This window comes from Canis lupus, chromosome 8, assembly GCF_003254725.2.
Source record: "Canis lupus dingo isolate Sandy chromosome 8, ASM325472v2, whole genome shotgun sequence".
Lineage (NCBI taxonomy): Eukaryota > Metazoa > Chordata > Mammalia > Carnivora > Canidae > Canis > Canis lupus.
In genome coordinates this window covers 12,339,300-12,362,835 of record NC_064250.1, presented here as the reverse complement: position 1 = coordinate 12,362,835, position 23,536 = coordinate 12,339,300, and the positions used below count along the sequence as shown (strand labels likewise).

Below are 23,536 nucleotides of genomic sequence, written 5' to 3'. Positions count from 1 at the left end.
AAATGGCCTTACAAATACTGCAAAGGAGTTCATAATTTACTTATAGTAATTGGGATCCATTCTAAGAGTCTGAAAAGAAGAGGAACGTGAGCTCATGTAGGTGTTCTATCAACTGGGTAGTAATGCACAGGATAGAATTGTGTTTGCAAGGAAGATGAAACTATGGCTGCTGCATAATCTAGACAAGAAATAATGATGAGTTAATCTTGGGAAATAAGTAGAAAGACTATAAAGACGAGTTTGATTCTAAAGGTATTTAGAAGGTGAGACTGGGAGCATTTGTAAATTGACTATTAAGGGAAAAGGAAGAGTCAGTGTGAAATCCAGGTGTCTGGATGGCAAATGGTATATATGGTTCAATCATTCCCTGCAATGGGACACTTAGAGGAGAAGGTGCTAACAAGATGGGACATTGAGCTGGGATATCTTTAGGACAGGGCTACTGAGAGGAGATGTCTGGCAGACCTGAGGCTCCAGGTAAAGGTGTGACAGATGTGAGGAATAGCCTGCAAGCCATTAGTATACAAGTAGGTAGAGAAGCCACAGAAGGGCTTGAACAAGGAAGGGCTAGGACCCAGCCTGGGGAACGTCTGCATTTATAGAGAGGAAGGGGAGTCAGTAAAGAGCCTGAGAATGAACCATTAGAGGGGTAGGAGGTGGAAAAAGAGGTGATGGCCCCACGTATATAGAAGAAGAACAGAACATTTGAAGGAGCAACTCTTCAACTATGTCAAATGCCATGGGAGAGCTCTCAAGACCTTGGGTGGGGGCATTGCTGTCCACTGAGTAAATGATAGGTGATGACCATGACTTACACACTTTAAATTCCTTTTTTAGAAATCTGTAAGTGAAAGGAAAGAGAATAAGGGATAAAGGATGGGCAAGGAAGAGAAGTCGGAGAATACCCAGGATGACAACGTTTTTTTAAGTGACTTTAGAATGTTTATATCCTAAGAAACAGCAGGCAATAGCCACAAGATACAGAAGATGGAAAACCCTGAAAGAAGCTACAAAACTGTCCAGAGTTAAGGTTAGGCTGAGAAATGAGTAACACATAACTTTAAAAAAATCAATATTTTAGTATCACCTCAATCTACAAAAATGATGCTTCATGGTGAGGTGTCTCAACCAGCCAATAGGCTCTCAGGTTCAGAACAAGTTCTTCTAGATGATGGTCAGACAACATAATCATCGATGATTCACATTCTGAAGTATATTTCTAAAGGAAAATATGTCTAAATACATCTAAATCAAGCCATCATTGTCTTCTTGAAACCACCCCTTTTCCTCTACTGTTAGGAGTCTCCCTACCACTGCTCCTGCACACTCATCATTTCACACTGGTTTCCCTCTTCCTTGTTTTCCTCCACTGTAAATAGGGAAATCAAGCATTCTTTTCTAAGATCCATGTCTCTACTGCTAGAGTGACTTTCCTTCCAATTTTATGAAATTACAAATCTCATTCTATATATGGACTTACAGAGATGGCACCATGCTATAGAAAGAGCAATTTTAAGGTTTCCACCTCACCTCACATGGCCAATACTGTCCTTCATTTCCTCGTCGAAGAGGATGCTGTTTCCTGGTCCACTTGGTTACCAGTCTCTCTTTCCTTTATCTCTTGTGATGGCAAAAGCTTTTACATAAGTGTTACAAATAAAGGAGTAACCTGGATCTGCTTTTGGAGTTCCTGTAACTCTTGGGTCACAAACACAGTAATTCCTCCTTGCAGCCAACATCTGTCAAATACCCTTAGGCTAGTATCGCAACAGATTATTAATGTACCCAGGTGTGAACTAAAAGAATATAAAGTAATCAGAGAAAACAAAAGTGTCTTTTATTTGTTGGAAAAGAAATTGAAAAGGCAAAAGAGGACCTCCTATTCCTCCTGAATTACTTAGTGAATTTTGGTTAAGCCAATGAAAAAAGAAACCAAGAACTTCTATGTGTAGGAGAGAAGGAGGCCTTGTTTCCCAAGAATTGTGTCTTAGAAAAACAACTGCCTCACCTTTGGCGAGGGTGAATGTTCAGGATGGGAATGGAGAAAGACAATGTCTCCTGGAACTTCCAAAATATTGTTGAAACAAACCTCATCCTCAGCACTCAGAAGAAAATAGTCAATGCACATCCTGCTCTTGAAACTCACTAGCTTTTGTCTCTTCTTCCCTTTGAAGACAGCTCACTTGGGGCTTTCAGAATCTGAGAGGGATTATGTGGTCACTTATGGTCTTGGGCCAACTTCCCTTTTACGGGTAGCACTGCTGCCACCTCCTTCTTTTTTCCTCAGAATACAACCCCCAGTTGAGAGGAAGAGAAAGCTCTCTTCCTTCCTGTATTGCATTCAGAAGTGTATTTGCCTCATTTTCTGACATTACTGCTCTAGAAGGAACTTCTCCCATAGTTAGTATGTCAGCCTGGGTCTAGCTGTGCCCTCTAATACTTGTCAAAGGGTCTTCACATTTTTATTCATCTGAGCATTTAAGAGTACTTAAAAAGATGAGGAGACAGTTGAGGTTTAGTGGAAAGAGCCTAATTCTAAGGGACAGAAACCTTCATCTCTAGTCTCAGCTCTGCCATTTACCAGCTGGTGGATGAAGGTAAGACACTTGACATCCAGGCCTTGGATTTCCCGTCTACGCAGTGAGGTAATAATTCTTTGTCCAAAGAGTTGTGGCAAGGGCTAAATCTCAATATTTGTGACAATTTCCTATCACCACCTAGCAAACAGTAAGGAATAAATATATTTTAATGCATTCTGGGTTTTTAAGAAGCTCTTTGTAGCAAAATAAAAACGGGTGCTGGCAAAATGCTTTTGATGAGGAAGATTACAGAAAGTCATTAAGGGGATATTATATAAATAGAACTTATCTGTCATCTCGCAGGGGGTGTGTGACCTTGAGCCAGTTAGTAAAATCTCAGAGAAAGATGGTTACCAGAGAGATGTACGTATCACTACCCACTCCAGCATGTTGTTTGAGGACTAAATGAGATAACATTTGTGAAGTGCCTAGTGCAGTATCTGACACAGATGAGGCAGGAATAACCGTCAGCTCCCTCCTCCTTTCTCCAAGATGTGTGTCCTAGGAATCACGTGCAAGTCAAAAAGACAGCAAGAAAAACTTCTGTGGATTTGGCAGAGTAAATCACATGTCATTGCCTCGTTCACAAACCAGACTGATAACAATGGTTCTTGGGGACAGAATGTTTTAGCACATGTGGAAAGCTTTAAGGCTCCAGCTGAACTTTGATTCTGTGTTGTGGAGTTTTAGCATAAGAACCTCCCACACAAGTGAACGGAGAAAGGTGCTCTGGTGGCATGGGGCACGCCAATATCTATGTGCACATATGTGGACAGGCAGGTGTGCATGCATCCATACGTATACTTCCAAGTCTACACTTATATTCTCAACTTTTTTTTTTTTTTCATTCTCAACTTCTTAAAGGAGGTGTATGAGGTAGGTACTGGGAAGCTTGATGAAATTATGGCTGCCTAATGCAGAGACACGTACGCTCAAGCGCTGCCTACTACAACAATGGAAGCAGCAGAAAGGTTATCTCCCAGTTTTTGCCAAGAGGGATAAACAGTGCAGGAAACCAAACAGACCCACGGCATTCTGCTCCCTCTCCTTCGGTCCGGATTGGTCAGGTCGTGTTTGTTGTCAGACCCATCTGGACAGCAGGTGTGGTGCTGCACGGCTGCATGTATTTGATTATTGACTAGTGAATATTTCCAAAGGGCACAACAGACTGTCGACTGACCCTCGGTAATAACACGCGGCAGCCTTCCCTGTTTACACATGTAACAGCTAAAGAGAAAAGAAACCTGATTTTGAAATTTCTAAAAGTACATTTTGACCAGAGGCTTTTAACAAAGCCTCCATCTATACTATCAGTCAAACGGTGAGCTTGGCAAGCCTGCATAGAGTCTATTAAAGGGGGAATAAGGTTCATGAATTTCAAGCTTGGAGGGCTCTAATTACCTCATGCTCAAACTTTAACTACAAAACTCAGATAAATTGCTGCACTAAAACCATAGAAGATCCTCCACCTGATTTGTGCCAGTGCATCTAAAGCTCAGTGAGGCTGATCCCAGCGAGGTTTTTCAAATCAGTCCTGAGGGAATATGTTCTGGACCTGTCTCTAATGAGTATGTATGGATTACTTGGATGTTTTGGTAAAGCTACCCGGTAAATTAGTCAATCTGAAATTTTATTAGCCGCAGAGCATTACGGCAGTCAGTCACCATAGTCCAGGAATCCTGGGGAAATTAAAGTCATTTTAAGCATCTATCAGCCAGATACCAGGAATCCCGTTTAGGCCCTGGCCGGTAGCTGTAACGTTAGACTAATTGGCTAGTAGTTACAGCTGTCTCTTCAGTGTGTTTGCTCTCAGAGGTGTGACCTCTTCTTGAACCAATTTATGTCCACCCAGACAGGGGTCCTATATTTATTCTAGTTCAGTGTAGCATTTGGCTTCAAAAACAAAACAAGAACCAAGAAAGAAAGAGGTCTGTATCTATAAATTATGGTGCCAATAGCTCAAGCCGAGCTTACGCGAGGACAGCCTAAAAGTTGGGATTTAGTGGATCTGGGAGGCACAGGGCAATGTGGAAAACAAACATCACTCTCAAATATTCAAAACACTCCTATTTTTTTCAAAGATGGCACTGAGGAGAAATGTGGATTTCCCTCTGCCTGACAGAACGCTCTCTATGGCTATTTATCTAGTTACAAACTTTTATAGATGTGAAATATTTTAAGAAGTCCTTTAGAAATGGCCCGAGGTAATTTCAAACTTAACAGACCCTGTCCCACCAGAGCTCATTACAGTGAATTTTATAACAAAGTACCCTCTACTTAATTTTCAGAGCCTAGCCAAGCGTACTAGAAATGCAGCTGCATTAAGTGCAATTAATGGTACAATAAAAGCAGTGGAGGGCTGTTTAACACCCAAGAACCAGCAGTAAACACTGGCTCTATGCTCTCCAACAGTCAGTGATGTGTCAAAGGACCTGGAGTGTGAGATTTCTGTATCAAGGGGGAAATGTCTCTCTCCTGCCAGAGAAAAATCTTCTGTCCTTCACCAACTCCACCCAGAGACTGTATGAAAGGATATAAAGTTATTCTCTCCAGGTATGCACTAGCATCCCCACTCCCTTTGAGAAGGAAGCCAACATGGTAAGCTAATACTCCCATAAGTGAAAGAAAAGGACAAATTCAATTTTACCAAAAATGAGCCTAACAGCAAGTGACTCATAATGCACAGAATGATTTGTGCATAACTAAGTTTACCGTCAGATGCCAGAAAAAGGAAAGAAATAACCATTCAGGATATTATGCTTATTCTTTTCAAACAGATGAAAAAAAAGAGATGGGGGATGGGCAGGAACAATTATAATGATGTTTGCAAACCTCTTTAATGATGAAAAATTACTACTTAGAATTTGAATACGAGAGACACCCAGAAATGAGCAAAAATCTCAGTAGTTAATACAATCATGATCATTAGAGCATTTGTCAATTAGTTAGTTAATTTGTTAAATACAATATGTAGTCAACCAGGTCTGGAAAGATGATTTTATGTACTTACCTTCCAGAGGTAATTAAAACTATTCTATCACAAAAAGTATTTGATTATAACTGTTTTTGGTAGTCTGCAGCCAGGGTCCTATCTTTCTAATGCCATTGCTAGATGAAACTGGTTGTTTAACAATATACATAGGCTAAGAAGTATATTAAACTTATATTTTTAACTATAAAATCCCTACCAACAATTAAAGTGCTAATATTCCCTCTTTTTTTTTAAGATTTTATTTTTTTATTTGAGAAAGTGAGCGAGCAAGAGAGAACAAGAGTGGGGGGAGGGGCAGAAGGAAAGGGAGAAGGGAGCCCCAAGTCAGCAGGGAGCCTGGCTTGGGGCTCATCCCAGAACTCTGGGATCATGACCTGAGCCGAAGGCAGAGGCTTAACCGACTGAACCACCCAAGCGTCCCCAGACAAATCTTCCTAATCACAACAGCATAGACATAGCCCCAATCAAGAAAACCATGGGCAGGGATCCCTGGGTGGCGCAGCGGTTTGGCGCCTGCCTTTGGCCCAGGGCGCGATCCTGGAGACCCGGGATCGAATCCCACATCAGGCTCCCGGTGCATGGAACCTGCTTCTCCCTCTGCCTATGTCTCTGCCTCTCTCTCTCTCTCTCTCTCTCTCTCTGTGACTATCATAAATAAATTTAAAAAAAAATTTAAAAAAAAGATTTAAAGAAAACCATGGGCAATCCCCAAATTTCATATTACTAAAAATATGTTTCTAATCTCCTTCCTTCACAGAATTCTCCCATGAGCTTTGACTCTAGTTGTTGTTTCAGACAGCCACTCTGGAATGGAAGGGCTAAGGAACAGTGAGAAGGGCAGAGGAAGCATCCCAAGCTTAGGCAGTACCCACATGAAAACTCCGGCAGAAGGAACTGGAGTGAGTTAGGCTCACCCTCCAACCAAAGGATGACATCAAATTGAATCTGTCTCCCCCAACAAAATACAGTTAAACTGCTGAACAGCAGCACAGGAGCTTGAGTGCGACCCTATGAAGTTGAAAATATGTGCATAACTTCTGACTTCCTCCAAATTTAACTACTGTTGACCAGAAGTCTACTGATAACATAGTCAATTAACATATTTTGTATGTTACATGGATTATGCACTCTATTCTTACAATAAAGTAAATGAAAGAAAAGAAAATATTAAGAAGAGTATAAGAAGGAGAAAATACATTTACAGTATTACACTGTATTTATTGGGGGGAAAAAAAAACTGTGTATAAGTGGACCTGGACAGTTCAAACCCATGCTGCTCAAGGGTCATCTGTAATCCTGACTACTTCTTCCCCAAACAGAAAGCATGGATATGTCCCTAAGGACAAATAACAAACTTCTATAAAGTGATATGATGAAGGTGATTGTGCAACTGAATAAAGAGACAGAAGGGGAACCCCAGACCTTGGGATGACCTCGAGGCTCTCAGATTTCCTCCTAAGATTCTTGCTCATAGGGTTGAGAAGAGAATTCAAGTATACCAAGTAAGGGGTAGTTAGGTGTTATTTTGCAATCCTCTCCCCTTCCACAGCAGAACTCTTGAGAGACAGAGACCTCCCCAGAGGCCAGGCTCCTCCAGACCAGCACTGCAGTGCTCTTGCTTAGACTATTCTCTTGGCCCACCCAGACTATTTATTGCCCCAAGCTAAATGTACACAGACCCCATCAGGCCTGCCTTATCCAAAGGCCTCACTCATTCAGCCTTCCCTCAATGGACAGTTGGAAGGCATATTGTCCTGCTCTTAGCTCCTATACCATATTCCTCACTGTTCTTCTAGCTTTCATTTTATACCCTGTTTATAGTTTTCTTGTCTGTGTCTGTGCCCATATTTTAATTCGCAACAGGACTGTCTTCATCTATAACCCTCAGTGCCAATAAATATGTTTCAGTGGACTTCTAAAAACATTTAAGAAATGTTTTGAAGTTTTTTCCCCCCCTTACTTTTGGCTACAGTGTCTGAAATAATACAAATAACTCTGGTTAAAAATTTGTCTGATTTAACAAACATACTTGTTTAGAAAGTGAATCTTCTGAGTAGGTAAAAAAGACTATTAATAATTCACACAGCAGTGTCTACTGATGCCACCAGTTTGCTTCTTCTCTTAATCCGTAGAGAGACTAAGATGTACTAAGAGAGCTGGAATTTTGACAAGAAAAGAAAATTTCTGAGCAATGTACTCTTTGAAGGTAAGGAGGTTATCTTACCTTTCTCTCCCTCAAATGCACTTAGGGTAGTGAACACAGAATAAACTTAGGACAGCTAAGTACTTCAGGCCTGAGGAAACCCTACTAGCAGGTGAAGGAGGCATCAGCAGTGCTGACAGAAAAGTATTCCAAACAGTTTCAATCTATTTCGAAATGTTGCCCTGCACCATGCGAGTACCCCCAGGCACAAGGAAAGCTCCTTCTGGGACCCATAAGGTATGAAGGGATGGTCAATTTTAGGGGCACCTGAGTGGTCAGTGTTTCAGTTGAGCCCAAGCGTCTGACTTGGGCTCAGGTCATGATCTCAGAGTCCTGGGATTGAGCCCCACTTTGGGCTCCTTGCTCAGTGGGGAGTTTGCTTGTTCCCCTCCCACTGATGCTCACTCACACCTGATCGTGCTCTCTCTCTCATATAAGATCTTGAAAAAAAAGGATGGTAGGATGGTCAGTTTTATTGCTGGGTTCCATTATGGGTACACAGGCTCTGTGTACTCAGCTAGCAAGCTAATCTCCATTTACACTATATTTTTTCCTGGAAGGAGTGCACTGGCATTATAAACTGAACACTGAACATTTATGTTTATCAATCTTTCTAATAGATCCTAATTTTCTTGAGGGCAAAGATCACAGACGAAATGCTCCTAACCCTGAATCAACATTTCTATGGATGACATAGTCTTTCTAGTCAGATGTGATGATAATAATGTTTAATTTCCAGCAACTGAGAACAGCGAGTGAAGAATGAAATGAGATTGCAAGGAACAGTATCATTCAAGAGATTTTTATTTAAGTACTTAGCTGAGATGTGAAAAATAAAGGAGGGAAATCTGTGGTCTCAGCAGAGGGCAGCGTGTCACTGGCACTGCACATTCATCCTTGGGCTGGTGACTCCAGCTCCTGTGCCCCAGGCAGAGTAATAAAGGCTTAATTCAGCGTCCTTCCACCTGGCTAACTCAGGTTTTGTGAACACAAGAGAAAGAAGTTCACTTTAAGAATATCAATCTACTTCCTTTCATGAACTATAAATGCACTCTAAAGTAAAAGATACATATAAGCATCTCCTGACCTACTATACCTTTTAGCTCTAAGTGGAATCGACTTTATTTTCCTGTCAACTACAATTTTCACTAAAGACTCCTGACTTCTTTATGGCATAATAAAGTTTTGTCTAGGATTACAATAAAAAGCTTTCATAATACCCATGACCTGAACATTCTGGATTAATTTTTAAATTGCATCTGAAAATCAGTACAAATGGCAATTCAATGTTTATACACTTGTAACCAGATTCATCCCCTCACCTCTCTTATGTGGTCCATAACTTTTAGGGCAAGTTTCATTATGTAAAAGCTAAGTAGAGAAGAGAGTTTTGCACAGGCTCAAGTTTATTTCAGTTTGGGGTCTTTTCAACCAGAGCAAATCAGTTAATACTTGTGCTCCTCTGGGAAAATATCAATATTCTGGAACATACCCCTTTGTCACATGCCCACTGTTAACATCTCCCTTAATTACTTGGCCAAGTGAGAAGGAAGGAGATGAGGTGGCATGGAAGAGCTTGGAGCAAATTCCCTTCCATTCTTTCCACTACTGACTGCCCTCCTTTACTACTTTCAGCCCCTTTTGTCTTGCAGACTGAGGAGGTAGAGGCATGGTGACATTTGACTCTGTAGTGTCACACATGAGTATGATTAAACCTGTGCCTTCCTTCTTTCCTTCTCGTATTTCATAATGGCAATAACTGTGTGATGGGCTGGCTTACTGACTTCGGAAAAACATGTGATGAAACTATAAGCAACTCGATCCTCTTAATTACACAGCGAGATATACTCTGACAAAGAAACCTGTTTTATTACTTGATTCAAATGTTAAATTTCACCCTAGCATCCAGCATTTTACTATATGAGCAAGTAGAAGAAGTTCAAAAACGCCATCCCTGAGGCTCATTTATGCAGTGAGTAACATATCTATCACCCACTATATTCCAGGGACTCAGGCAGCATTAAGGACACAACTAGGGACAAAAAGAGACAAGGCCCCTGCTTTCATAGGGATTACAGTCTTCTGGATTAGGATTGCAGCAAATGGAAGCCAACTAAAAGCTTAGCATTACTTATACCACACCTATTATCATATATTCTCAAAAAGCCCAAATACGGATGTTGCTGTATTAAAAAGAAAATTTACTTAGTAGTAAAGCAAATGGTTGCAGAGTACACTCTGTAAGAATATATAATAATTTTCACACATGGAACTTGACGGCTCTAAAATGAAGAAATACTTTCCACATTCACTACCTACATTGAGAATTAGAGTAATTTTGCAAAGGCCCTGTACTTGTCATTTTTTAATCCAAAAACTTCCAGTTCCTGGTTAAGTAAACAAACATGTTGTCCATCCAAAAGGAACCAAGTTTGCTGCTCTAACCCCTCTTCTTTGCCAAGAAAATATTCTGATTTTCTTGGGCAGATTATGTGCCCGTTTCCAGGAAATGAATAATACCTAGCTTATAGTCAATTCTTCCGTATCTGTGATCTCATAGCTGGGTGCTTGTATCAAGTACAGGACTAAGATGTGGTTCTGCCCAGTAAGACATAAAGGAAACTCCCCTATGAAGATTCTGTGGAATATTTCACACTTCATATTACCTTGAGGCTGTCATATAAGGACAGATGTTTAGAGATGCAACAACTGTTTTTCCATCATGACATGATGAGACAAGTCTTGAGTGGAAAAGGTAACGCACAGAGGATGGCAGCACAGAAAAACAGAACAAACCTGGGTCCTCGTTGACCATGTTGAGCCACTGCAGTGCCTGTCCACAGACTTCTCTCACTGTCAGGCAATTAAATGGTGTTACTGCTAACCAACTATAGGTTGTATCCTCTCTTATGTGCAGCTAAACATGTTTTAACGGACATACTTGGTAAATTTTGTATTTAAATCACAAACAAGACCTTGCATAGTCAATGTCAAGATGGACCCTTCAGTACTGGGACTTTCAAAATTTTTCACTGAATATTCCAAGCTCCAGACATCCCTTGTCATGAACGCCTACATTAATTAATTTAAACTTAACACTGGAGGTCAGGGTATGGGAGGAAAAAGGAATGATGGTGTTGTATAGAGCAAAAGCACAAAGAGGGAGAAGACCAAACTGACTGGCATGCTATAGAGTAGAGGTGGTGATGCCTAAATATTAACTACCATTCTGGAAATAGAAATGAGAATCTCTATAGTTCCAACCAGATGAGGGAAAATAGAGTTGTGGTGTAAGCCTGGGCACAATGAGAAGACAAGAAGGCACAGGTGCCTACAAAATAAACCCCAATTCATTTATGTAGTTTCAAGTAAATCCAAGTTTGACAAAAGCCTAAAGTTGCTAAAACACCCCACATTGCACATCCAAGGAATGTGTGCATTCAATTACTGAGTGAAAGAGACCACCGGCAGCAAAGATGTTATTCTTGGAATTTCAATGCAAAGCAAATGTACAGATGTTGGCATAAAAGCCAAACTGTCTGAGATAGAAATGAAGATCGAGATTTGGGGCAAAGATTAAGAGAAATGAAAAATTAAATGTACAATAAAAAAAGACCATTACATGCATGGCACCAAGCTTGGACAGCCAGTGCATTGTGACACTCAGATGCGACAAATGGTGACATGCACAGGGTAAAAGAAATGGGCAAGGGCACAGAATCAAACAAGTACTATATTAAAATCAGTATCTCTGTGGGCAGGCTGTAAAAATCATATCATTCTCATTGAAAAATAATTCATTAATCTGCACCCCAGCAGGATGTAAAGAACAACACATAGCATATGAAGATACCGAGCAGCAGGGGGCAATAAACTTTATAAAAATTGTTAAAGCACGCAACTAAGCAAGATAATACAAGGAGGGAACAATGGAAATGTCTGTAGCCCAATTTATAAAATGAGCGTGTTAATGCATAAGTGCAAACATTTCCTGAAAAACACACATGCTTCTTATATTAAAATTCACACTCTGCAAATCCACCCTTGAAATGTCCAAGCTGACCTGCTGCAGGCCAGCAAAATAAAAGCCAGCAGGCTGCCATGGCGAGGCTGGTCCAGAAGAGCTTCACATCAGGTAACCTACCCAAACGCCATCAATATTTGCCGGTATCTGAAACACAGCTCCAGTCACAGATACAAAGGTTAACTTTAAACAGGGCCACACATATTCCACGCCCAGCGACACAGAGGACACTTGTACTTTTAAGCTGGTAGGCATGAGCAACCTTGCCCCTGACCTGGTTTCCCCTCATATTCCTGGGTGGTTCAATAAATAATCCTACTTGAACAACTGGTCCTGGGAACGTATAGTTTAGGTCACCCCTAAGCACAGAAGGCATCCGTACACCCTGTTTTCCTCTTCTGCTTCTCCCTGAGGATCTGAATTTAAAATTTTCTTTAGAATCCCTTGGACTCTTAGTCTCTGTAAGGCCCTGTAAGGCCATGGGAGAGATACTGAAACTCTTTAACATTTTAGCAAGTATTTATTAACCAGATTTTTTCCCACCACCTTCCCCAGGAGATGACATATGAGGTGGGGAGAATGTGGGGAATGAGATCAGGGGAAAAAGGGAAAGGGAGAATCTTGTCTCCCAGGGCATCATGCTGGCACAAGGACTGGAGACAAGAAACTGATAAAACAAAGAAGATGACTGAAATAAAAAAGCCCCAAAGATAGACTATGCTTAAGAGGGCTTTTTATCTACTTCTACTGATTCTGAAGTGGCTAAGACAAAACTAATGAAGCCTGCTTTAAATGGACTCTCCTCATCTCTCCAGAATGTGAAGAAATGTCCTCGCTTTAAAAGGCAAAACTGTGCTGTGTGGACTCTTCCTCAGATCAGTAAGGTGTAGGGTCTACAGAAACAAGTCCATTAACACCTGCCAACCTGACAGGTTTCGGATATTTTGTAATTCAACATGTATCCACCAATAAGCTTGAGATGAAGCAGCCATTCCCATTAATAGTTGAGATCCAGCCCCCAGCAGCCATCTCCTTTCCTTTCCACTTCCCTCTAATGGCCTATCTTGTTTATTTAATTTTTTCCCATAAATTCATGCCCAGGACCTTATGCCTGCTATTTATGTACCTATTAGATTATAGAACTAAAAATAAATCATTTTATCTGATTTTTTTAAAAAGATTCCTTCTGGGCTGACGCTTTCGATTCTAGGCTGGAACGAATTTTTATGGCCAAGTTATAAACACCTGTTATTCAGCAGGTGCCACTAAAATATGTAGTTTGGAGATTACATGTGGCTTCTCCTAGTTTCAAAAGTTGATCTACTTGAAGATAATTTGTTTGTTGAACTGTCAAACTAGAAAAGCCACTACATTTCTTTCCACTAGCTTGTAAAGATTAATTGGAAGTAACACATGCTTGCAATTTATAGGTCAAAGAAAAATTTGCCTGCTCAAGTAGAGTTTGGCACAGAAAACTACACATCCTCAGCTGAAAACTCAGATCAAAGCAATTGAGGAAGAAAATATACTGGAAGATTTGTGTATTTGTTTATTTTATTCTAAGATCAGAGGTGATAGTGATATGGCACTCACCAGAAGGAGCAAACATTTCTATGTGAAGATCACAAAAACAAAATAATCTCTTCTCTGCTCTAATTATTTCTAGATTACTTTCTCAAGCCCCTTAAGCTAACAGTTTAAACATCATTCAGAAAAATGATCCAAGAAATCATACCTAAAAAAACAAACAAACAAAAAAAAAGAAATCATACCTAGCAAAACTATTATCTGTGGAGTTAACCCATAAACATGCCCAAATGGATTTTTACAGAACTTATCAGGCAAGGTTTGGGTTTTGGGATTAAAATGTAAGGGAACCTTAGAGAAAATGGTCCTGTTTCTTCAGCAAAACAATGTATTTTGGTACTCCCATGTTTTATCTTTTAACCTATATGTAACACTCAAGTAGTAGTGAGCAGTCCTAATAACTGATAAATTAACAAGCTATCAAATGCTTACCTTCACAAAATGAAAGCAAACATACTATTCCTACCTAAGAAGAAAGAAGCCAATCTTACACAAAATCTTACACATTAAAAAACACCAAAACACTATTCTGATCTAAATTCTTTATGCTGTTTGGCTGGCCATAAATCAAATGACTAGATGCTTTTTCACTTAGTTAACAGAGACCACAGGTCATACCAATAAAACAAAAATTAAGTTAAACTGCCGATCCTTCAACCCCCTCCCCCCCCATCACCACCAAATTCAAATTCTCAACCACTGGATGGAAAGTAAATAATTAAGCTTTAGGTTTCTGGTTCACAAGGTATTTGGACTTCAAATTTTGCAACCTGCTATTGTGGATCAACCTTTCATATCCTTACTTCATTTGACTATCTCAAGGTATTATGTTCATATTTTATCATTTTATCTGTCATTTGTTAACTTTAAATTCTGAAGTGCACACACATACACACATGAGATATTCTTAAAACATGGATTCAGGGACAAGCCTATAAGAAGAATTGAAATGGTAGTTTGATGGGAATTCTGTCTTTTAGGAAATTCTAAACACAAACACCACTTGATTTTTTTTTTCCTCTGAATTAGACCAAAACCTTCCTGCTGATTATTTATGTCATTTGACAGGACTAAAATCAGCCTGTCTCCAAATTTTGCAGCCATCCATGCTTTTTCTAATAAGAACTAATTTTACAAGGTCCTTTCTGGCCAAGAAACTTTCAACCACTATAAACTAGTCAGACACAATACAAGATGATTAGACCAGAGTATATAGACTATGTAGCATAAACTGCCAGTTAAACATTATAGCGTGCTTCATTTTAATCATGTAGCTTTCATCTTTTTTGAACACCCTTTTAGCATCTCTTGAAAAAAAAAAAAAGAGGCTTTGAAATAGCTGAGCTATTGCTAAACACTATAAGCTGATACTGCTATACTGTGCTTTGCCCCAGTGCCTTTTCCACCCCCATGAAAATAAAAAACACCACTTTCAACACTTTAAGGTCTAATAATTGTGGTCTTAAATGAGACAATATACTATCTTCGGTTGAAAGGTCAACGTGAATCAAGGTTCAAATGCAATCATGTACCATATTCAGATTTATCCTTATGATGATAATGAATTTAGTATAATAATAATAAATAAGTGGCAAACTAGCAGAAAACTTTATGACATGTTTAATTCCACGGGTAATTTATGTTAGGCCAAATACAATACAATTAAAACAAAATTCTACATTATTGATGCCACAAAATATCAGAAAGCAATATAATTTGAGGGACTTCCTTGAAGATACCTACAAAAGTATAGTTTATATTGTGTTTTAAAAGAAATGAGAAAAAGTATATATACAAGCTTTAAAATATGCATTTCTCAGAAGGCATATGGTTAACACTAAATATGCCTATTTTATAACCATGCTGTTTGAGAATGTTTGTTTTATATAAGTGTCTTCTGTAACTGTATGTGAGTTGGAGCCTTTTCAATTCCTTAATAGAAAACAAATTTGAATTAAAAAAAAAACTTTTAATATAAAATTAATTTTATTTTGCTTGTTTATAGTATATCCTCAGAACCATAAAATATTAAAGCACAGATTAGTATTGAAGCTTATAATGTAAGGCTCAATTGATTACCTTACTAACACAGGAAAAATATAAGTTTAGAGAAGTAACAGATTTGCCAGAAATCAAACTGCTAGCTAGCAACTAGATTCCAAGTCTTTTGACTGACAGGGCAATGTGCCTTCCATTCCTTGAGGAAAAAAAAAAAAAAAAAAGAAAAAGATTTGAAAGAGAAACATGGCATATAATGGCATGGCATATAATAAGCTATAATAAAAGCTATAATAGGCAGTATGCGAAAATATGCCTAAAAGAGTTGGTGACATAAAAATGTTACCTGGTATTGAGAAAGATATCCAAGGACTGGAAATCACTGGGATCTTGGCAGACTTAAAAGGAATGCTCCACCAACCTCCCAAGCCATGAATATTTAATTATCTATACAAACCCCAAATTCTTCATAATTCTTAAAAAGAAAGTAAAAAGAAGATGGGTCTCAGGAAAGAAATAATTTTTAGAAAAACTATTCAGAAGAGATATTTACCTCTAAGAACCAAATACACTTAACAGATGTAATTCAAGTTTTATGTTGAAGCTACACCAGAAGTTCTGAAGTTTGCTTTTAACAGGGCACTTCCTTTAACACTGTACTAGAAGTTCTAAACAGTGCAATAAGGCAAGAAAAAGACATTAAAGCCTTGAAATTAGAAAGGAATAATTCAAACTGTCTTTACTCCTAGATAACATGATCCTGTATGTAAAATATCCTAAGGAATCTATAAAATAATTTTAGAAATAATATACAAGTTAAGCAAGATTTCAGGATAAAAGATCCATATATAAAAACCAATGATATATTTTGATACATTAGCAAATATTTTAAATTAAGAAAAACAATTCCATTCAATATAGCCATCAAAAAGAATGAACTGCATAGTAATAAATTTAACAAAAGAAGTACAATGCCTGTATGTAATTAACTTTAAAACAATGTTTATAGATGTTAAACAAGATTTAAATAAATGGAGTTATATGCTTTGTGTATGCTTTGTGCATGGGTTGGGGCATTCAATATTGTTAGGACAGCAACCGTGCTCAAACTATCTCAATGGAATTGAAAAATACAGCAGGCTTTTTCATAGAAACTAACAACCAGGTCTTAAAATTTATATGGAAATGTAAATGATCCAGAATCACCAAAGCAATTTTAAAAAAGAAAAACAAAGTTATAGGACAAATATCACCTGACATCAAAACTTAAAGTTACAGAAATCAAAACAATGTAGTATTGGCATAAGGATAGACACATTGATCAATGGAACAGGAGAGAGTCCAGAAAGAGACCCTTATATATGTGGTCAATTGATTTTCAACAAAAATGTCAAGACAATTTGAGAGGAAAAATATAGTCTTTTCAACATAAATTTCTGGAACAATTGGATATACACATGCCTAAATAATAATAATAATAATAAAAAAAACAAACCTTAGACATTCTCATACCATGCACAAAATTTAACTCAAAACAGACCATAGATCTAAGTTTAAGGGCAAAACTATAAGCTTCTAGAAAACATAAGAAAATTTTCTTCACTTCAGGTTAGGTAAAGATTTCTCAGATATGACACTCAAAGTACAATCTACTAAAAATATGATTAAATGGACCTCATCAAAATTAACAAATCCTTGCCTGTCAAAAGACACCATTAAGAAAATGGAAAGAGAAAATGGAAAGAGAAGCCACAGACTGAAAGAAAATATTTGCAAATCATGAATCTGATCAAGGGCTTATGTCCTAAACAAACAAAGACATTTTATAATTCAGTAAAACAACCCAATAAAAAATAGGCAAAATATTTTAATAAGATTTCAAAGAAGACATAAGAATGGATAATAATTACATGAAAGATGCTCAACATCATCAGTCATTAAGGAAATAGTGGTAGCAGAATTCTAAGATAGCTGTCAAAATTCTTGCTCCCTGGCATATGTGCACTGTATATCCCAAACTTTGAGTCATACTTGTGAATATGGTGAAGTTTCACTCCCATGATCAAGGCAAATACTACAGTAAAGGTGAAGGGATTTTGCAGATGTAAAGAAGGTCCCTAATCAGTTGACTTTGAGGTAGGTGATCAAGGGGGAAATTATCCTAGGTGGGCTTGATATAATCAGGTAAGCCCTTCAAAAGAGGGTTTAGCCTTCACTTACGGAGAGGTTCAAAGTGAGAGGAATTCTTCTGCTGGCCTTGAAAAGCAAACAGCCATGTTGTAAACTGCTTCTGGAGTGTACCACATAGCAGACCCTAGAAGCTAAGAGTGGCTCCCAGCTAGTAGTCAGCAAGAAAAGGGGACTTCAGTCCTACAACTTCAAGGAACTAAATTCTCTCCTCAACCATTGAGCTTGGAAGAGGATCTCAAGCCTCAGATGAGATCGTGGTCCCAGCCAACATTTTGATTTCAGCCAGTGAGACTATCTCAACAGTGGACTCAGTTAACCTGTATTCAGACTCCTGACCCACAGATACCATGGATTAAAATGTACATTGTTTTAAGTTGCTAAGTGTGTGGTAATTTGTTACACAAAAAAACAGAAAACTAAAACAGGAATTAAAATCACAAGAGATACCACTACACAATCAAGAAAAATTAGAACTGGCTCTAATAAAAATTTAAAAATAAACCAACCTGGAACTCTCATAGAGTTGCTGGTGAGAATGTAAATAGTCCAATCCAATTACTTTGGAAAACAATTTTTGCATTTTATTTAAAAATCAAAATCAAATGTGCATTTACCATAACACTCAGAAATTCTGCTACCATGTATCTATTTGAAAGAAGTGAGAACATAATTCCATAGAAGACTTGTACATCAATGTTCATAGCAGCATTATTCAAAATAGCAAAAATTGGAAACAATCCAAATGTCTATCAACTGCTGAATAAATAAATAATACATGGTATACCCATGGAATAAACTACTACTCAGCAATAAAAAACTAACTACATACACATACAATTTGAAATAGACTCAAGAATATTATACTAAGTAAAAGAAGCTAGGCACAAAAGACTACATCTTGTATGATTACCCTTACATGAAATCTTTAGAAAAAGGAAAATATAAAGAAACCAGAAGTGGTTTGGTGTTTGCTTGAGGTTTGGAAGTGGGAGCGTGACTGTAAGTGGGCATGAGTTTCACAATGATGGAAAGTCTTTTAAAATTGAACTGTTAATCATCCCACACCTTTAAGTTTACTAAAAATTATCCAACTTACAGTGGGTGAATGGTACAGTAGGTAAAATGCACTAAAATGAGTTCTTAAAAGTGAAAAAAGGCATTTTCATATCAAAACCATTATGAATAGGAGTGAAATAGTGGAGTGTATGTACTTGAGACAAAGTGAACTTTCCATACCTCCTTTCCCCAAATTTCCAAATATTTAGATGTCAAACACTGACTCAAAGATAAGTCAACATTTCAACTCTTCCTGATTTATATTCAACATTAAAAATTGATCTTTTAATCTACCTGGTTATAAAATTTTTCTCCCATTTACACTATACTTCTGATACAAAATTTTTCAGGGGAGAATTTTGACATGTGCTCTACCTAAAAAGAGGTAATAACAACAGTCCAATAACATCCCCTTCAAAACTCCTTTACCTATAACTTTGCTGATTCATTTTCAACTGCCTTAATAAAATGTACTTGAAGTCGTGCAGTGTTCATAAATCCATACTAACTAGAAGAGATGCAGTTTAAAGTTTCATGTTACATCCAGAGTAGTATAGTATATGGGTTTCTCAAATCATGATAAATTTTCTTCCTTTTAGGCAAATGAAAATTCTTTGACCTTTTCACAAAAGGAAACAACCAAATCAAAACTGTTGCCAAGAAACTGACCCAAAACATTACTCAGGAAGCAAGTCAAAAGAGAAAATAAAAGCAATAAATTACAATGGCAGCTATTGGGGATATTTTCTATTAAAGTCGCTTTTAATGAGTATGTTAATATTTATTTTCCAATCAACATCTTAACTATTTGGAGGCTTTACTTAAAAATGAAATAAAACTGAGTCCATTCTCTCTCAAGAATTTTTCAATATTAAATGTAATGGACTCCCAGGAAAACAGTCTGGGTTTGAGTTTTGGCTCTGCCACTTAAATTTGTTGGACTGCCTTGGGTAATTCACAATACTGCTCTTAGCCTCTCTTCCCATATTTGTAAAATAAAGTTAATGATAATACTTGACCTACCTACGTCATAAAGTTTACATGAGGACTAAATAAAACAACATAGGTCAAAATGTTTTATAAACCCAAGTAGTATACCGGAGTTAAAAAATCAACTATATAGAAAGAGCAAAAGAAAAATAGGAAAATGTTAAATATCTGTTCTCTAATTCCAGGACAAATGTATAATTTCCTGTCATCGTTTCCTTATGTGAAAACTCCGGCTCCTAATTTAGTGAAATCATTTAAAAAGAAAAGCTAAATGACCAGTGTCAGTGCCATGGAATGCATACCAATGCTCTCCATTCAGTCTTCAAGCAGGACCATAAAGGATCTGGGAATTGGGTGATACTAAGACCACAGGTGACAGCCCAAACGTGTATTTCACTGTTTTGTGTCCATCTGCTTAGTAATTGCAGGAGATAGCATTCTTCTTTCCTTTGTTATCTTTACAGACAGAGAAAATGTCCAAATGGTAGAGAGAGAAACAAAATGCCCATAAGAATATAGCTACAAATTTGGAGGTCATTAGTGAGAAAAGATTTGTTTCTGAGAAAGAAGCTACAGAGTTCAGTAGGCAGTCAGACCAAACCCATGTATGCTTGGCACCTGGGTCTTAGTGAAACAATTTGACTGGCTTGTAAATAGGCACGATGCCATCCAGCCATATGGGTGCACATGGATGCTGCCAAGTGACCATGTAGGAGAATCAGAAGCGTTTGTTGAGGGCAGCAGTCCCAGTGTGGGACATCCAAACAGCTGTCTACCCTGAGATTCATACGCCTGTGGTTAAGGGAACGTGACATGGTTAATCTAGGTTGGATTAATTTTAAAACATAAAAATCAGCCTCCTTGGCCCCAAATGGTCAGTTGGGTACATGGGTGAATCATCTCACGCATACTCTCCTCTCTGAGTTTCCCTTCATCCCTTAAGAATCATGATGTATTTCTATTTAATGGCTTTCCAAGGTGTCTAACTATATTCCATGATACTGATCAAATATTTGAAAAGAAAAATAGTCTTCATAAATCGCAGTAACCTACATTCTTAATCTGAATTTTTGAGAAATATGGCCATATTTATCTTTGTAAAGATAAGTATCGTTATGGAGAGATGCTGGTAAACTTTTTTTAGCCAGGGGGTCAAGCCAAGCAGCTGAACCACGCTAAGAAATTTAGTTGGAAAGAAATAAAATCAGTTTGGGCATTTTACCACTACAATAATTTTCTGAGTTTCAATTTTGGAGCATCTAGCTTTAATTACTTAAAATTGGGAGGACGGGGTTGTTTCTTCAAAGATTTCTGCAGACCCATCAAAGATTTCATTTACATACTCAGTGCATCAAACATAGGCTAAAATATTTTCAGGAACAAGAGCTGCAAAGATTGGAGAAGTGGTAGGATTTTTTTCCCTGGGTCTCTAAAATCATCTTTGGGAAGAGCATTTCTTTTTGAGGCAGTAGTATTACAGGGCAGAGAAGAGACATAAATATATTGCAAAGCTAGAGAACTGCTTATATTGCACATGCGCACACATATCTAGATATTCCAGAGAGTGCCTCTGTACCTTCCATAAAGATAGTTTATTCATCCAAAATGCAAATGAGATCAACTGTGAAAAATGCCTCTGAAGAGTCAAAAGAGATATAACAAAGTCCAATGACTTTATTCACAGGGAGCCTTTTTGTCCTCTATCAGATTTTTTTCACGCTTAGTTTAATATGTAATTCCAACAAACTTAGGTGTTCAAGCTAAAAGCATATCTGAAGCAGCAAATTAAAAGGGAGATCCAGAAATGCTAATGGCAGAGAAGAGTTATGGCTGACACTAAGGGAAGAATAGGGGGGAGAAGAGGGGGGATAAACAACAGGAAAAAAAATCCTCAAAATGCACTATAATCTGGGCCAATTTGGTATACAGTCAAAGCAGTTCTCATCGTCCAATGGTCCCTGAGGACATCACACCATATTATTTTCATGGTAATGAAATGCATACATAATGATGCTCCTAAGTCATAAAGAAAAGGCTCAATTATCTTCCACACAAAAAAGTCTTTCCAAAATGATTTAAATAAAAAAGAAAAAGTTTGGTGATTAAAGAACAGGCCCTCATTTATCCAAAATAATTTCCTTTAAATTTCAGATAGCTGAAGTTTTCTTGTACATGTACTATATTCATATGTATAAATTATGAACAACTTTATAGCCTTAAAAGTGTCTGGTTACTGATGAGATCTTACCCTGATAAGATGATTCCTGATTTAGAAGCTTGAATTTCAAGAGTTACGATGCAGCACATAAAATGTTATTATAAATTGCAACTCACTGCTACCCTTAGTACTGTCCCAGTTTGAGGGATGTTTTATCTCCTTCATACTAAATCATCTAAATGTAAATAGTTTAAATTTTGGCAACTTTTGTTCTCTCTCCTCCACCTCAAGCTTTAAAATGTATGCCTTCATTAGAATGCTTTCTTCCTCCATGCCAGCAAATAATTAATTATTCTTCATAAATAAGTAAAATATCTCTTTATAGCTAGGTCATTCATTGCTCAATAGAAATATAAATTGCAAGCTTCTCTCTTTGTCCTCACAAACAAATAAATCCAGGAAAAACAGACTCTTTGCATAACCTTTTCCATAAAATTCTACTCCCTGACCCTTCAAATTGAATGTTAAGTGACTATCAATTTATTTGTCTGCTTCAGAGAAGGTCTGTAGAATATGAGATGTCTAATAACGAAAAGTGCATCTATGAAGACAAAAAAGTGGTTCATAGTCTTATTTTTAAGTCTTATTACTTTCAGGTATTTAACATACAGTGAAAGGAATTATCCTTCCAAGTAATTAAATCACAAAATGGAGGAATTTTGAACCTAAATAGAATGTACTAAACTATAATTAGGTCATTAAAATAGCCACCCCTGTGTGCATCTTATATGCCTATCATTATACCTGCTGCTTGACATCATCTCATTTAATCCTTATAACATCTATGTAAAAGTGACTTGCCCAGGGTCACACAGGAGGCATACTAAAATGAATCTGATGATCATTAACTCAGAGAATTAACAAATGATTTTAAAAACCAACAAATTTAAAAGAGTGGGAGTGAAGTTAGCATATCCATGCCGTTTGTATTTATTCAATTAAACATTTATATTGCCAAATACATGCCAAAGTAGTTACAAGGAATGAGACATGATTGCTCACTGTCATCTAACAGCATCACAAGCTAATGTAAAGCTTACTATGTTCCAGGCTTCCTTTTAAGTGTCTGTCTGACTCTTTCACTCTCTCTCTCTCACACACACACACTCTCACACACATTGCCTCATACTAATCTTCAAAACAAGTGTAGGCAAAAGGCTTACTAATATTATTCCCTGTTTAGAACTATCCAATGGCTTCCCAAAATGCTTAGATTAGAATCCATCTCTCACAATGTCCTAGAAGGTCTGTAGGACCATGTCCCTGCCTGCCTGAAACTCTCCATTTTATACACCCAAGCTCCACTGGTTTTCTTTATTCAGATGTCTGTTCCTATAAGATGCCAAGTTACTTCCCATCTTAATTTTGTGTTTACTTCCTCTGGACTGTTTTGTTTACAGACTTGATGTGGCTGGCTGCTTCTGATCACCCAGGTCTCAACCCAATGCCAACCCAGGGCAGCCTTCCTTGGGCACCCAAACAAAAGTAGCACACCTGCCCCTACCAGGTTATCTCTATAACATCATCCTGCTTCATTTCTTTATAGTAATTTACTACTATCCCATGTCGTTAGTGCATTTGCTTGTTGACTGCCTGCTCCCTTTGCCCTACTCCAGAATAAAAGCTTAGTGAACACGTCTTGTCACATAGCACGTGCCAGCAGTATCCATGGCATGTGTCCAATTCTTAAGGCAAATAG

General features: G+C 37.8%; 1 protein-coding gene and 1 long non-coding RNA gene across 7 annotated transcripts in view; one reads left to right on the top strand and one right to left on the bottom strand.

Moving 5' to 3' along the window:
• NPAS3 (neuronal PAS domain protein 3) overlaps window positions 1-23,536 on the bottom strand; it is an 853,690-nt gene that overhangs the window by 456,298 nt on the left and 373,856 nt on the right. The gene's annotated exons all lie outside the window — the stretch shown is intronic.
• Window positions 1-23,536, top strand: part of LOC112657977 (uncharacterized) — a 40,604-nt gene that overhangs the window by 2,307 nt on the left and 14,761 nt on the right. The window contains exon 2 of the long non-coding RNA XR_003135412.3: window positions 7,704-7,777. This is a non-coding gene — a long non-coding RNA (uncharacterized LOC112657977). The remainder of the gene's footprint in view (window positions 1-7,703; window positions 7,778-23,536) is intronic.